This window comes from Mauremys reevesii, linkage group 10 (assembly GCF_016161935.1).
Source record: "Mauremys reevesii isolate NIE-2019 linkage group 10, ASM1616193v1, whole genome shotgun sequence".
Taxonomy (NCBI): domain Eukaryota; kingdom Metazoa; phylum Chordata; order Testudines; family Geoemydidae; genus Mauremys; species Mauremys reevesii.
This window is the reverse complement of record NC_052632.1, coordinates 51,583,520-51,595,836: the sequence shown is the minus strand read 5'-3', so window position 1 is coordinate 51,595,836 and position 12,317 is coordinate 51,583,520.

Sequence of the window (12,317 nt, the reverse complement as noted above, 5' to 3'; positions counted from 1 at the left end):
GCTTGCATGCGAGGCACCAGCTAGGCTAGGGGGCAGAGCCCAACCCAGGAATAAATCCCAGGTCAGATGCAAGAGCACCATCCTTCATCCTGCGGAAAAGGGCAAGCCAGAGGGCAATGTTTTCCGAGACTGAAAACCAAGGTCCCCAAATGACGCACACCTGGAATATCCTGTGCTCCAGAGGAAAGACGAATCTACCTCTTAGCACATTATTTTGGGCTGGTTTGGTCTGCTTAATTCTTTTAAAATCTCCATTGGGGGTTTTATTTGAGATAAACAGCCCAGCAGTATTCTGTTTACTAGACAGATGCATCTCTTAATTGATCTGAATTGCTTTACCTGTTTAAAGCCTGTACAAATGTATGAGTTGCCATGTTTTGTCTGTTGAGTGAAATAAATGGCTTCTTAAAAGTCTCTTGCAGATATCGTAGTGTGTGCACAAGATAGATGCAGGGATCCCTTTACAGAAATGCAGCTGTTTCTGAGGTGGGAGGCAGCAGCTACTTATTAGCTCACAGCAACACTATGCAATGGCTTAAGAAGTAGAGAAAAGTAGCATCGCTCTCAAGAGCAGCAGAGGAATTTAGGGAGACAAAATGTAGCTGGCTCACTGAAGCTAACACCCTGGCTTTGTTTGTAGTATAATTAATAACCACAGTTTTACCCACCCTGGGTACTGGAATCAGTGACTTCTCTCAGCCTGCAGGTGTTTTTTCTTTCCTGCAATTTTGATCATGCTGGTCTGTGGAGTTTCCTTGTAACCAGGCTAGGCACCTCCCAAGTGCTCCCTCGTGGCCTGGGGTGGCTCTGCTGGACCTTGCCTCATTTTCCCCTTCTGGTCACAGCCGCTTAAGAACTCTGCATCACAGTCCAATGGTCATTAAAACACTCTCCCTTCTGGGGTCCAATTTATTTAGTTCTTCCATACATTGGCTCTCCAGGTCCCATCCCAGTACAATGTCTCTCTTCCTGTGAAACAGAAGGCCTCACAGCTCCTTCCCAGAGCTGGATGCAATTCAGACCAGCCCTTTATTCCCTGTGGTATTCACCTGCTTCCTTCCATCAACTGCAGTTTCCCCTGGCATGCATCTAATCAATCTATCTATCTAGCTATCTGCCTGCCTGGCAGTCCCACTCCTCCCAGCTAGAGCATTACGCTCCCACTCGGGTTCCTTTTAAATCCCACACCTGATGCAGGTGTAACAGGGCAGGGCTGGCTGACCTCAGTTCTCCTGACCCTTAAAGGGGCAGGCTGCCCTGTTACATTCCTCTTGGGCTCCTTTGAAAGATCTCAGGCGTTGTCTACATTTTCTCATTCTGCTCAACTAAACAGAGCAGAACCACTTCCCTACACTGCACAGCCAATCTCTCTCTGTTGCTCCAGAATGGCTGATGAGCAGAGATTGCCTCGTAGCACTAAGACCTGGCCGCTTTCACAGAACAGATCGTGGCACATTGAGGAAGATGCTCTAATGCACTGTGATAAACCAGGCAAACTGAACGTAACAACAAATGGGCAAAGGACTTGTTGCACGTTACTCCTGCTTTTAAAACCTTTATTTTGGCCCTGCTTCTGCAAACATGCATTTGAGCCCAAGCAGGCACTGAGCTGACACTTCTGCATGTCAGTAATTTGTCATGAGTGAGGCCTCCCAGTTATTAGTGAAGCTCTGGTGTTGTAGGGCCCCACTGATGCCTTGCCAAGAGGAATTCTCCCTCCACCTCACACATTTCTTTGCTTCCTTAAAATGCATGAAGGTCTGCAACGTTTTCTGGGTTTGCTTATTGTTTTAAGTCACAATTTCTTTTCTCATTGTCTTTTTAACCTTCAGGAATATCAGCCAGGTCTTGCCTTCCCTCTCCGGTTGCAAGACTCCTTGGAGGACCAGAGAACTGGAGCGGGAGCCCTCAGTAGATTTGAAACATTCTCTCAGACTGTACATCTGAGTTAAACTGAGGCTAACAAAAAGAACCAACTACCCCAGGATTTTAAACAGCCTAACAGCCCCTTTGCCACTCCTTGGTAGTTCACACTTCACGCTCTGCTGTTTGTGACAGCAGCAGCCTAGAGACTTCCAGAGAAAACAGGACAGACAATATCATTCATAATAATCGTCCGTCTCTCATCCCCCAACATTAAAAACACACACACTTCAGGAGGCAAAAATCCCCAACCCATTCCAGGCTCTCTTTACCCCACGGGAAGACTCATATGTGAGTGCAAACTGGTTTGTGTCTTTCCTTCGCAGGCGGCCTTTCGCTCATGAGAGACCAAACTGCGAGGAAGTGCTGGAAGGAATGGGGAGGGTGAGCACCCAAGCAAGAGGGCAGATCTCTGTGCCCCGCCGCACGTCAGTTCAAGTTGGGAACAAATGCCGTGGGACAGGATGGACTGGACGGGAATGAATGTACGTCTGAGCGGGAGCTCCCTGTGCAGTGAGAGGCTGGGAGGGGAGTGGGAGGCAGGCTTGTAAGAGTCTGTGGCGTGGTAACAGCTCTCACACACACACACATGCTCGCTCTCTCATACACACAGATGCTCACATAGCCCTAGCAACACGGTTTGCCAAGGAGGCAGGTAGACTTTAGACTCCAGCTACAGCTAACTTGTCTTCACTCCCCTCCCAGCAATATCTCCATCCTGTGGTTCCTAGGTGCTAGTTTCCCAGGCTGGAAACAGGAGTGGAGAAGTGGACTCTCCTACCCAGTTCTCGGGCAGGCTGCGGTTCTCTCCTTAGCTGTGGGGATTTACGTCCAAAGCAGAGTGCTCCTTGGGCAGCTGGCCAAGTCATCTGTGGAGACACAGGGCTGCCTTCCACCAGCAGCCTGGGCTGAGACAGGAGAGTGCTGGGGTTTGGAAAGGTAAGTGAAATTCAAATCATTTCAGAAGAATGGATGGGGAAGGGAGCTGGGAATATCAGGGGAGGTGCACAGGTTATTCAGGGTTGAGAGAGTGACTGTGAGTTAAACTCTGTGGAAGGTCAGGAAACTGGGAAAGCCTGAGTTATTTTGCAGTGGGGCTGAGCATCACTGTGTAACCAGAGGTACAGCAGGGAGATCCTTCTGCACTCTACTATATCTGGTGTATAGTGCATCTTTCAGAGCCCTCATGCTCCAGCCACTAGGTACGGCACGTGTTTAAAGTCCATAGTTACAGTCTAAGCCCCGAAGCTGGTGTTAAGTATAATCTTGTTTCCCACAAAGCATTCTCTGCAATTGCATTCCATCCTGATAGTCGGATTTGATTTACCGCCTGCAAATTCACTCTTTAATCTGTTTGACTGCTTGCTGAGAGGATTATTTGAAGGGGGTTTAAAGGGACAGACACTATGACCAGAAAATGTATTCTAGCCTATTGGTATTTTCCTTAGACTGGGCTACTCTGTGTAACCCAGGGCAAAGGAGTCTGTAAATTATATCCTCTAGTTTCTAAGTGCAGTGTGTGCAATGTATGGATACAGCCAAAGACTTATCTGAAGGGACGCCCCATTGACTAGACTGTCATATTTCATTGCAGTGGAACGGGTGCCACCAGAGCCTTAAGAAGTAATTATTTAAAGGAATGAAATGAACAAGTATGTGACTGTTAAATCTCTTAACTTGCAAAATAAAACCTCTCCTCTCGCTCTCTCTGGAACCTTGGTGTGGTTCTCTCTCCCTTCCGGGAAATCTTTGTGCGATGTTATTGACACCCATAAATTGTTCTGGATTCCTTGTTCTCCACATGAGCTCAGACAGGATTTAACAGCTGCTCACCAAGACGCCATCACATTTCCACCATCAAAGTGTTCAGAGCAGAGCGTTTGAAAGGGAAAAGATGTTAAAGAAGCCAGCGCCCCGGGAGAAAGCAGTGACATGCCAGTCTGTGTTGGTGCTGCTGGCTAGCAGGGTTGGAAGGTCAGCTGGAGGTGCAGGGGCCATGCTGAATGGGAGTGAGGGGAAAAGGCAGACAAAAGGACTTTGCGCTGACTGGGCAGGCCACCTGGGGAAGGGCTGAGGGCTAGTTCTGTGACTCCCAGTGGAGCTCCAGGCATCTGCAGGGTGGTGGTTGTAATGGCATGCTAAGCTGTATCGTACTGTTCAGCCATGAGGTGCCGCTGGGTGTGACACTTTATTTAAGCTAACCCCAGCCAGACCTGGCAGAGCATTAAAGGATCTCAAAGTGAACACATCTGGAGCATGTAGGCAGCTCTGTGGCCAGTCCATAGCTGGTACGGGAACATGACAGTGGTGAGGGACCCAGTCGCAGTGCCCTGGGGGTGGCTTGGCACAGGACAAGTGAAGGGATAGCGTTGCCGGTTTGAATGTCTAGCCTCACTGGAAAGCCCTGTTGCTATTCTAGCACTGTCAGCTGATCCCCTCCACCTGTGCAGTGCAGGGGATCAGCTCAGGGCTGGGGTCCGGTTGGTTCTGTGTAGACACCAAAGATCCACTTGCCGCGAGGCTAGCGGCTTGCCCCAGTGTCCTTGGCCTAAATTTCCCCTCCCCCATACTGTTGGGCAGGGTGATTCATAGATTTTTAAGGACCACTGTGATCATCTAGTTTGAAATCCTTCACAATACAGGCCATAGGAGGGCCCTGAATTCATTCCTGTAGTTGAACTAGAGCATATATCTGTGCAGGGTACCTGTTGGCTGCTGCCCAGAGGTGGCTGCATTTCAGTGCAGCAGAGTTTGCAATGTGCTTTGGGATCCTTTAGGTTGGGAGGTAGAACAGGTGTTATAAGAAAGAAACTTGACCTCAGGAGCCAGGAGATGAATCTCCTACACCTGGAATGGAGGCTTTAAACAAAGAGATGCTGATTAATCATCATCCATCTGTTAAGGGCTGAAAAGGTGTTTGGGGCTGCTGGAAACAAAGACCAGACATGAGAGTCAGTCCCTGTCTGGAGGAGCCTGCAGTGTGAACACCAAACCAGGGCTGCCCAAGTTGGGAACACAGCAGTAGCCTGGCCACACCCCCTTTGGAAGGACACGTAGGAAGGACACACCCCCATGGGGCATTTCTGCTAGATTTAAGGCTGCTCTGCAGACTGGAGCAGCACAAAGCAGCCTTAATGGGGCTGAGGATCTGGCCCTGGGAGACCTAGGGGAAAGACTTAGCTTAGAAAACTAAAATTAATTCTCATTAAAGTGAGTGAGGGGTGTGGGCGCCCCAGGAGGCATGGGCTGCAGGCGTGAACGGCAGGACGTATCCTGGAACACCTGGGCTGGGTGTTCTGTACACATCCTGTACACATGGCCCAAGGCAGGGACTGAGTCAGAGGGAACGTCCTCTGCTCTGCTGAGCCCGTCCCTTGCATGCCTCACAGGTAGATGTAAGCGTGTCCGATTACACAGTCGTGTGCAACGGGGGACAGGTCTCCCTACCCCCACCTGGGGAACAGCGCATCCCAGACACAGGGGCGGGGAGCCCTGTGGATAGGTGTGGTGGGCTCACTACAGCACTCATACATCTGCAGCCTGCATTCCCCGCCACAGGGTGGCAGAGCCGACAGACCTACCATTTTTAAGGGGCCATCACTTAACTCCCATCATTGCCACATGTTGCTTTGGCCACCACAAGCATGGGACTTGATGGGTGCAGGAGAGAGGCGGCTATCTAATACAGAGAGGGAACCTGCCTCCTCCTCCTCAACCTCTTCCTCCCCCACCTCACATTTCCTGCTCAGCAGGTTCAGTGGTCAGCCTGGTTGGAAACACCCAGGCCAGCTCATCAGCACAGGGACAGGTTGTCCACCAAATGCCTGAGACCTTGCTCTTGTCCTTCACTTGATTGATCTATTCCCTGCACTGTGCAGCCATCTGCCGACTTTCTGAGATACGCCCCAGCCACCTTCTGACTGTGCTTGCCAAATTCAGATCGGCTGGGAAAAAGTCTTCTCTATGCCTTGGACAAGGACTATTGGCTCCGCTTTTCCATTGCTGAGAGGTGGCTAACGCTGTTACTGTGGCGCTCCCAATGTTCAGCTCTCTGGGTGATGACGTGACAATGCTGGGAATGTCCAAGTGACTGAAGTGTCCAGGCGACATAGGCCTGGAAGCAGAGTGGCCCACTGGATAGCACACTGGACAGAGACACAGGAGATCTGGGGGCTAACATCAGCCCTGTCATGTCCACTTGCTGTGCTCAGTTTCCCCATCTGTGAAACAGGCACAGTAACACTGATCCTGCTTTGTACAGTGCTTTGAGATTTACAGCTGGTAAGAGCTGGGTGTTACGATACATGGGGTATAGAGTCCCCAGGGGGAGCCATAGAGTAGCACCTGCATCGTGGCAGTAAGTGAATGATGGGTGTCTAACCACAAAGAGTTAGGGACGGGTGGAGCTTTGGCAGTTATCCACATCCCAAACATGCATGTGCCTGCCCAGGTACAGGAACTGGCAGGACACCTCGGTCATTTATGGGGCACTCATTGAGTCCATGGACACAAGGTGTGTTTAGCCAGCTATCTCCCTAACCAGTTGGATGCCTGGTAAAAAGTTGCCAGATGGCTGGGGCTTTACACATCGCCTGAGTCTTGCTCCAGGTCCCAGAGCAAGGGAGCTGATGTAACTCGCACCGCGGCGCGCAACAGGAAGAAGTGACTCGCAGCAGGGCATGAGCGTGTGTATGGTAAAGCAGCCCCTACCTGACTGGAGCCCATGTCTTCTTCCAGCTCAGTGGTGTGTCCGTCCTGCCAGCGGCGAATCCCAGAGCTGTGCCTCCCTTCCACAGCTGGATGAAACCTGGGAGAAAAGCAAAGACACCTGGCAGCAAAGACCTCCTGGGTTAATTCCTCTATTTCCTTTCTACTCCCAGCTAGTCTGCTGGGCAGCAGGACATTTCCCAGTGTCGATATGACTCCTATGGCCAGATCTGGGCCCCTTCATAGGGAGTAGCTGCATGGTGCCTGTTCTGGGTCCCCCCCACGTGCCCCAGTGCCTTGCATCTGGTTGCTGCTGCAGTGCTGATCTCTGAACCCCTGGGCAGCAGTGCTCAGCCCTTGCAGGCAGCTATCCATCCTGCTCCACGAATCTTTGCCCTTTAAACAGCAGCCCTTGGAGCAGTGACTGCAGGAGCTGGACGGGCGCTGGGGCTTGGCGGAGAATGCAGGCCCTGGATTACTGGCTGGTTGCACTCAGCAGCAGCCCACGCCTCTCCTGGTAAGAGAGCCGCCTTTGATTCCTTCTGACCCCGTCAGTGATGGACATCAGGGCCCAGGTTTGTCCTGCCTGTGCAGTCCAGTGCTGCTCAGTTCTGACAGCCCATTGTGGCCCAGCACCAGGCCCACTGCTGAGGCTATGCTGGGGTTAACCCTTCCTATGCTGGGCTGAGCACAAGTGCCCAATTACCCGTGAAATGGTGCAAAATGAATGACAGTGTTCTGCAGAATATGAATCTGTGCAGCGTGGCTGAGTGATGACTGTGGGGGCAGGGGGACAGGGTCACAGGCTGCTGATATCTGGAGGAGGTGCAGGAATTACAAATGCGACAACGAACACAGACTGGGTAGCAGAGAAAGTCTCTGGGCGTGCAATCGACTGGGTCCTGGAAGGCTGGCAGCACTCACTGTGCTAGCCTTGCCATAGCCAGGTATAGCCAGGGAAAGCCGTCAGCAAGCAGGCAATGGAGTGGCTAGGACCTACCAGGCCTCACTGCTATGATTCTAGTCACTGATCCTGTTTTCCACCCATCCTGGCTTCTACAGGTGGGCGTGCAAGATTTGCTCAGATCCAAGCCTGGTGTGGAGCATGAGGGAAGAGAGTCTGAAGGCATCCCCCTCTGCCAGCCCTCAGGGCAAGGTGGCTCTCTCACAGTGCCCCACATGGGCAGTACTCTGCCTGACCCTTACCTGGGGCAGGGCACAGAGAGCAGGGAGGGCACAGGGAGCTCGTGCACCAGGCCAGGAAGAATTCCAGTGCCTACCTGTGTTCAGGGGAGCCCAGTGGTGGCTCTTGCCCTGCTCCCCTGGATACGTGCCTCTGCCCCTCTACACACTGGCTGGCACAGCTGGTGAACCACATGGCAGGGGAGGGAGCTGCATCCCTTCAAGGGGGTAGGAGCAGGCAGGCGGCCTCGGCTCAGCCCACAGCTTGGGGAGGCCCCCAGCATGGCTGTTAGGGTTGCCAACTTTCTACTGGCACAAAACCGAACACCCTTGCCCCGCCCCGAGGTCCCGCCCCCGGCTCACTCCATCCTGCTCCCCTGTCGCTCGCTCTTCCCACCCTCACTCACTTGCTCATTTTCACAGGGCTGGCTCAGGGGGTTGGGGTGAGGGAGGGGTTGATGGCTCCAGCTGGGGGTGCGGGCTCTGGGGTGAGGCAACGGATAAGGGGTTTGGGGTACAGTTCCCTCTCTGCACCTGAGGGCCCCATACAGCACCAATAGCCACTGGCAGCCTGTGTGAATCCCAGGACAGCTGATACAAGCCCCCATACAGGCTTAGCCTGCTGACTGTGGGGCTCAACACATGCTGGGCTCCAGTCAGTATCCGCTCCTGTCCAGCTAAGGAAGAACAGAGGGAGAAGCCCTTCCCGGAGTGAGCTGACGAGTCTTCCTTCCTTAGCTCTGGAGAGGCTGCTAATCGCAGCTGGTCCTCAGTGAAACGCACTAGCCGAGAGGGCCCTGCATGCTGAGTGCAGCAGACATGCTTCTCCCTGGGGAGTCCTGCACCCAGGACTGATTCACTCCTCAGTTGCGCTTGTTAAGGGCAGAGAGGGCTCCAGTTAAAGCTGGGCCCTGGGAGCCCTGCTGCTTTCCCAGTGCCCAGGAGGATGGCGGCTGTTAGAGGTGGGTTCAAAGAGGGGAGATTTGGCTCCGGATTCCAAGCACCCCAATGGTCAGGGTCTCTGGAGCAGGTTTGGCCAAAGGCTGTTTGCCGACTGGTCCTGCTGGGGATGGAAAGCATTGATTGACAGGGAAACAAAGGGGTGGCTGCCCAGCTCCTCCCTATGCTCCCCTGGGCTGAGCAGGACACCCCATTACGTTGCTTTGTGCCCTGCTGATTGCAAAGGGGTTTCTCTGGCAGGGAGGCTGAGTGCAGACTCACTGGTTAGCTCACCAGCCCCCTGGCTGTTTGGCTGCAGCTCAGTGCTCTTGGGACACCTGCACGGCTGCACCCTATGCTACGTGTCCCCTTCACTGGGCCAGCATCCCAGGGGACATTGCCCCTAACCACTCGGGGGCTGCAGCGGGAGCTAGCACTGCAAGGGTTAAGAGCAGCTGGTGTTCAGATCAAAGTGGGGAGCTGCTTGTGCCTTAACAATGGCCTGAGAGCCATTTAACTCCTTCTAGTCTGACACCAGACAGACACCCAGGCGTTGCAGCTGCTGTAATGTCACTGCTGAGCCTGGGCCCGCTCCAGGAGAGCGCTGGAGCTGTGGAGCTGCCCAAGAAGCTCTGGTGCCTCTGGGATGCCTCCTCCTCCCCCCCCCCCCCCGGCTGGGCCGGCAAAAGAGAGGGGAGAATTTGGTCTGTGGTGCCGATGTTTCCCTGAGCCTGCTGGTAGCGGTGCCTCAGCTTGCTCTAGTTATCAGAGATAGGGTGCCCCATTTCGCACCATGGCTGGCAGGAGCAAGAGCAGGGGCAGAAGGGATGGGTGGGCCCAGTGAATCCTCCCAGGCTGTGCCAAAGAGTGGGGAACAGTCCTGTGTCCATGCAACACTGCAGGAGGAGAGCAGTAGTCCTGGCTGGGCTGTGGGGAGGGGGCGTCCCAGGCTGTGCTGCAGGATATCAGGATAGTCAGCATGGATTTGTCAAAAACCAGTTGTGTCAGACAAACCTAATAGCTTTCTCTGACAGGGTAGCAAGCCTTGTGAATGAGGGGGAAGCGGTAAATGTGGTGTATCTTACCTTTAGTAAGGTTTCTGATACTGTCTCACATGACCACCTCATAAACAAACTAGGGAAATACAAGCTAGATGGAGCTGCTATAAGGTGGGCACATAACTCATTGGAAAACCGTTCCCAGAGAAAAAACAACAAGGAGTCCTTGTGGCATCTTAGAGCCTAACACATTTATTTGAGCATAAGCTTTCATGGGCTAAAACCCACTTCATTGGATGCATGAAGTGGAAAATACAGTAGGCAGGTATAAATACACACAGGGCCATCCCTAGCTATTTTGGTGCCCTACGCAGTCCCCCTGCAGGGGTGTGTGTGGCCCCAGGCCTCTGTGGGGGTGGGGGGTTGGCACCAGGCCTCCACGGTGGGGCAGGAGCAGGCTTGTGGGGCAGGGGGGAAACTGCCCCCCAGCACGAGCTGGCGGAGTGGATTGGGGCCAGGTTGCTCCACTTACTGCTGCCCGGTGAGTGCAGGGCAGGCCCGACCCCACATTCATGGGGTGGCAGGAAATGGAGTGACCTGGTCTCAGCCCACTTGGCTCTGCTCCCCTGGGTCCCAGCCTTGGGGCTTGGGGGCAGAGGGAAACCGCCCCCCCAGTACTCACTGGTGGCGCGGCTGGGAGCTGGCAGCATTGAGTGGGCTGGGGCCGGATCACTCTACTTACTGCCACCCGGTGAGTGCAGGCCAGACCCCTGCTGCAGTCCTCAGGGAAAGGGGTGGAGTGGGGCTGGGGCAGAAAAGGAGTGGGAAGAGGCAGGGTGGGGGCAGAACAGGGGTCATATGGTCACACTGCACCTAATCTCGTAGAATTCACTGGACATTTCATGAGTTTTACTTTTTATTAGTGTCATTTGTGGTTTATAGACCCAAAATCCTTCAGGGATTGTCACAAATGAGTGTAACATTCTGTGCATTGGCTGAGCCTGGGGCAGGGGGCTGGATGCAGGAGTGAGGGGTGCAAGCTCTGGGAGGGAGTTTGATGCAGGAGGGGGCTCTGGGCTGGGGCAGAGTGTTGGGGTGCAGGAGGGGGTGTGAGGTGAAGGCTCCGGCTGGGAGGCGCTAACCACAGGAGGCTCCCAGTCAGTGGCGCAGCAGGGCTCAGGCAGGCTGCCTGCCTACCCTGGCCCCACATTGCTCCCAGAAGCAGCTGGCTGCTGGCACATCTCTGTGGCCGCTAGGGGGAAGAGGGGCAGGAGGCCTCTGTGTGCTGCCCACACCTGCAAGCGCCACCTCCGCAGCTCCCATTGGCCAGTTCCTGGCCAATAGGAGCTGTGGGGACAGTGCTGGGGGCAGGGGCAGGAGGCAGGGGGCAGGGGCAGCACATGGAGCCACCTCACTCTCCCTTCCCCTACCCCCAGGGGCTGCACAGATGTGCCAGCAGCCAGCCGCTTCCGGGAGCAGCGTGGGGACAGAGCAGGCAGGCAGCCTGCCTGAGCCCTGCGGCGCTGCCGGACTTTTAGCGGCCCAGAGATCACAATCGACTGGCAGAGGCTCCAGGATCAACAGGTTGGTGACCACTGATTTAGATAATGGCATAGAGAGCACACTTAAAAAGTTTATGGATGATACTGAGCTGGGCAGGGTTGCAAGTGCTCTTGAGGATAAGATTAAAATTCAGAATGATCTGGACAAACTGGAGAAATGGTCTGAAGTAAATAGGATGAAATTCAATAAGGACAAATGCAAAGTAGTGCACTTAGGAAGGAACAATCCGTTGCACACATACAAAATGGGAAATGACTGCCTAGGAAGGAGTACTGCAGAAAGGGATCTGGGGCTCATATGGACACAAGCTAAATGAGCGTCAACGCTGTAACGCTGTTGCAAAAAACTCAATCATTCTGGGATATATTAGCAGCAGTGTTGTAAGCAAGGCATGAGAGGTAATTCTTCCACTCTACTCTGCTGATTAGGCCTCAACTGCAGTGTTGTATCCAATTCTGGGTGTCACATTTCAGGAAAGATGTGGACAAATTGGAGAAAATCCAGAGAAGAGCAACAAAAATGATTAAATGTCTAGAAAACATGACCTATGAGGGAAGATTGAAAAATCTGGGTTTGTTTAGTCTGGAGAAGAGAAGACTGAGAGGGGACATGATAACAGTTTTCAAGTGCGTAAAAGATTGTTACAAGGAGGAGGGAGAATTTATTTTTTTTTAACCTCTGAGGATAGGACAAGAAGCAATGAGTTTAATCTGCAGCAAGGGCGGTTTAGGTTGGACATTAGGAAAAAACTTCCTGTCAGGGTGGTTAAGCACTGGAATAAATTGCCTAGGGAGGTTGTGGAATCTCCATCATTGGGGATTTTTAAGAGCAGGTTAGAGAAACACCTGTCAGGGATGGTCTAGATAATACTTAGTCCTGCCATGAGTGCAGGGGACTGACTAGATGACCTCTTGAGGTCCCTGCCAGTCCTATGAGTCTATGATAGCTGGGGGATGGGTGATATCCACATCCTACCTGTGCAACCTTGTGAAATGCTCTGCCCCT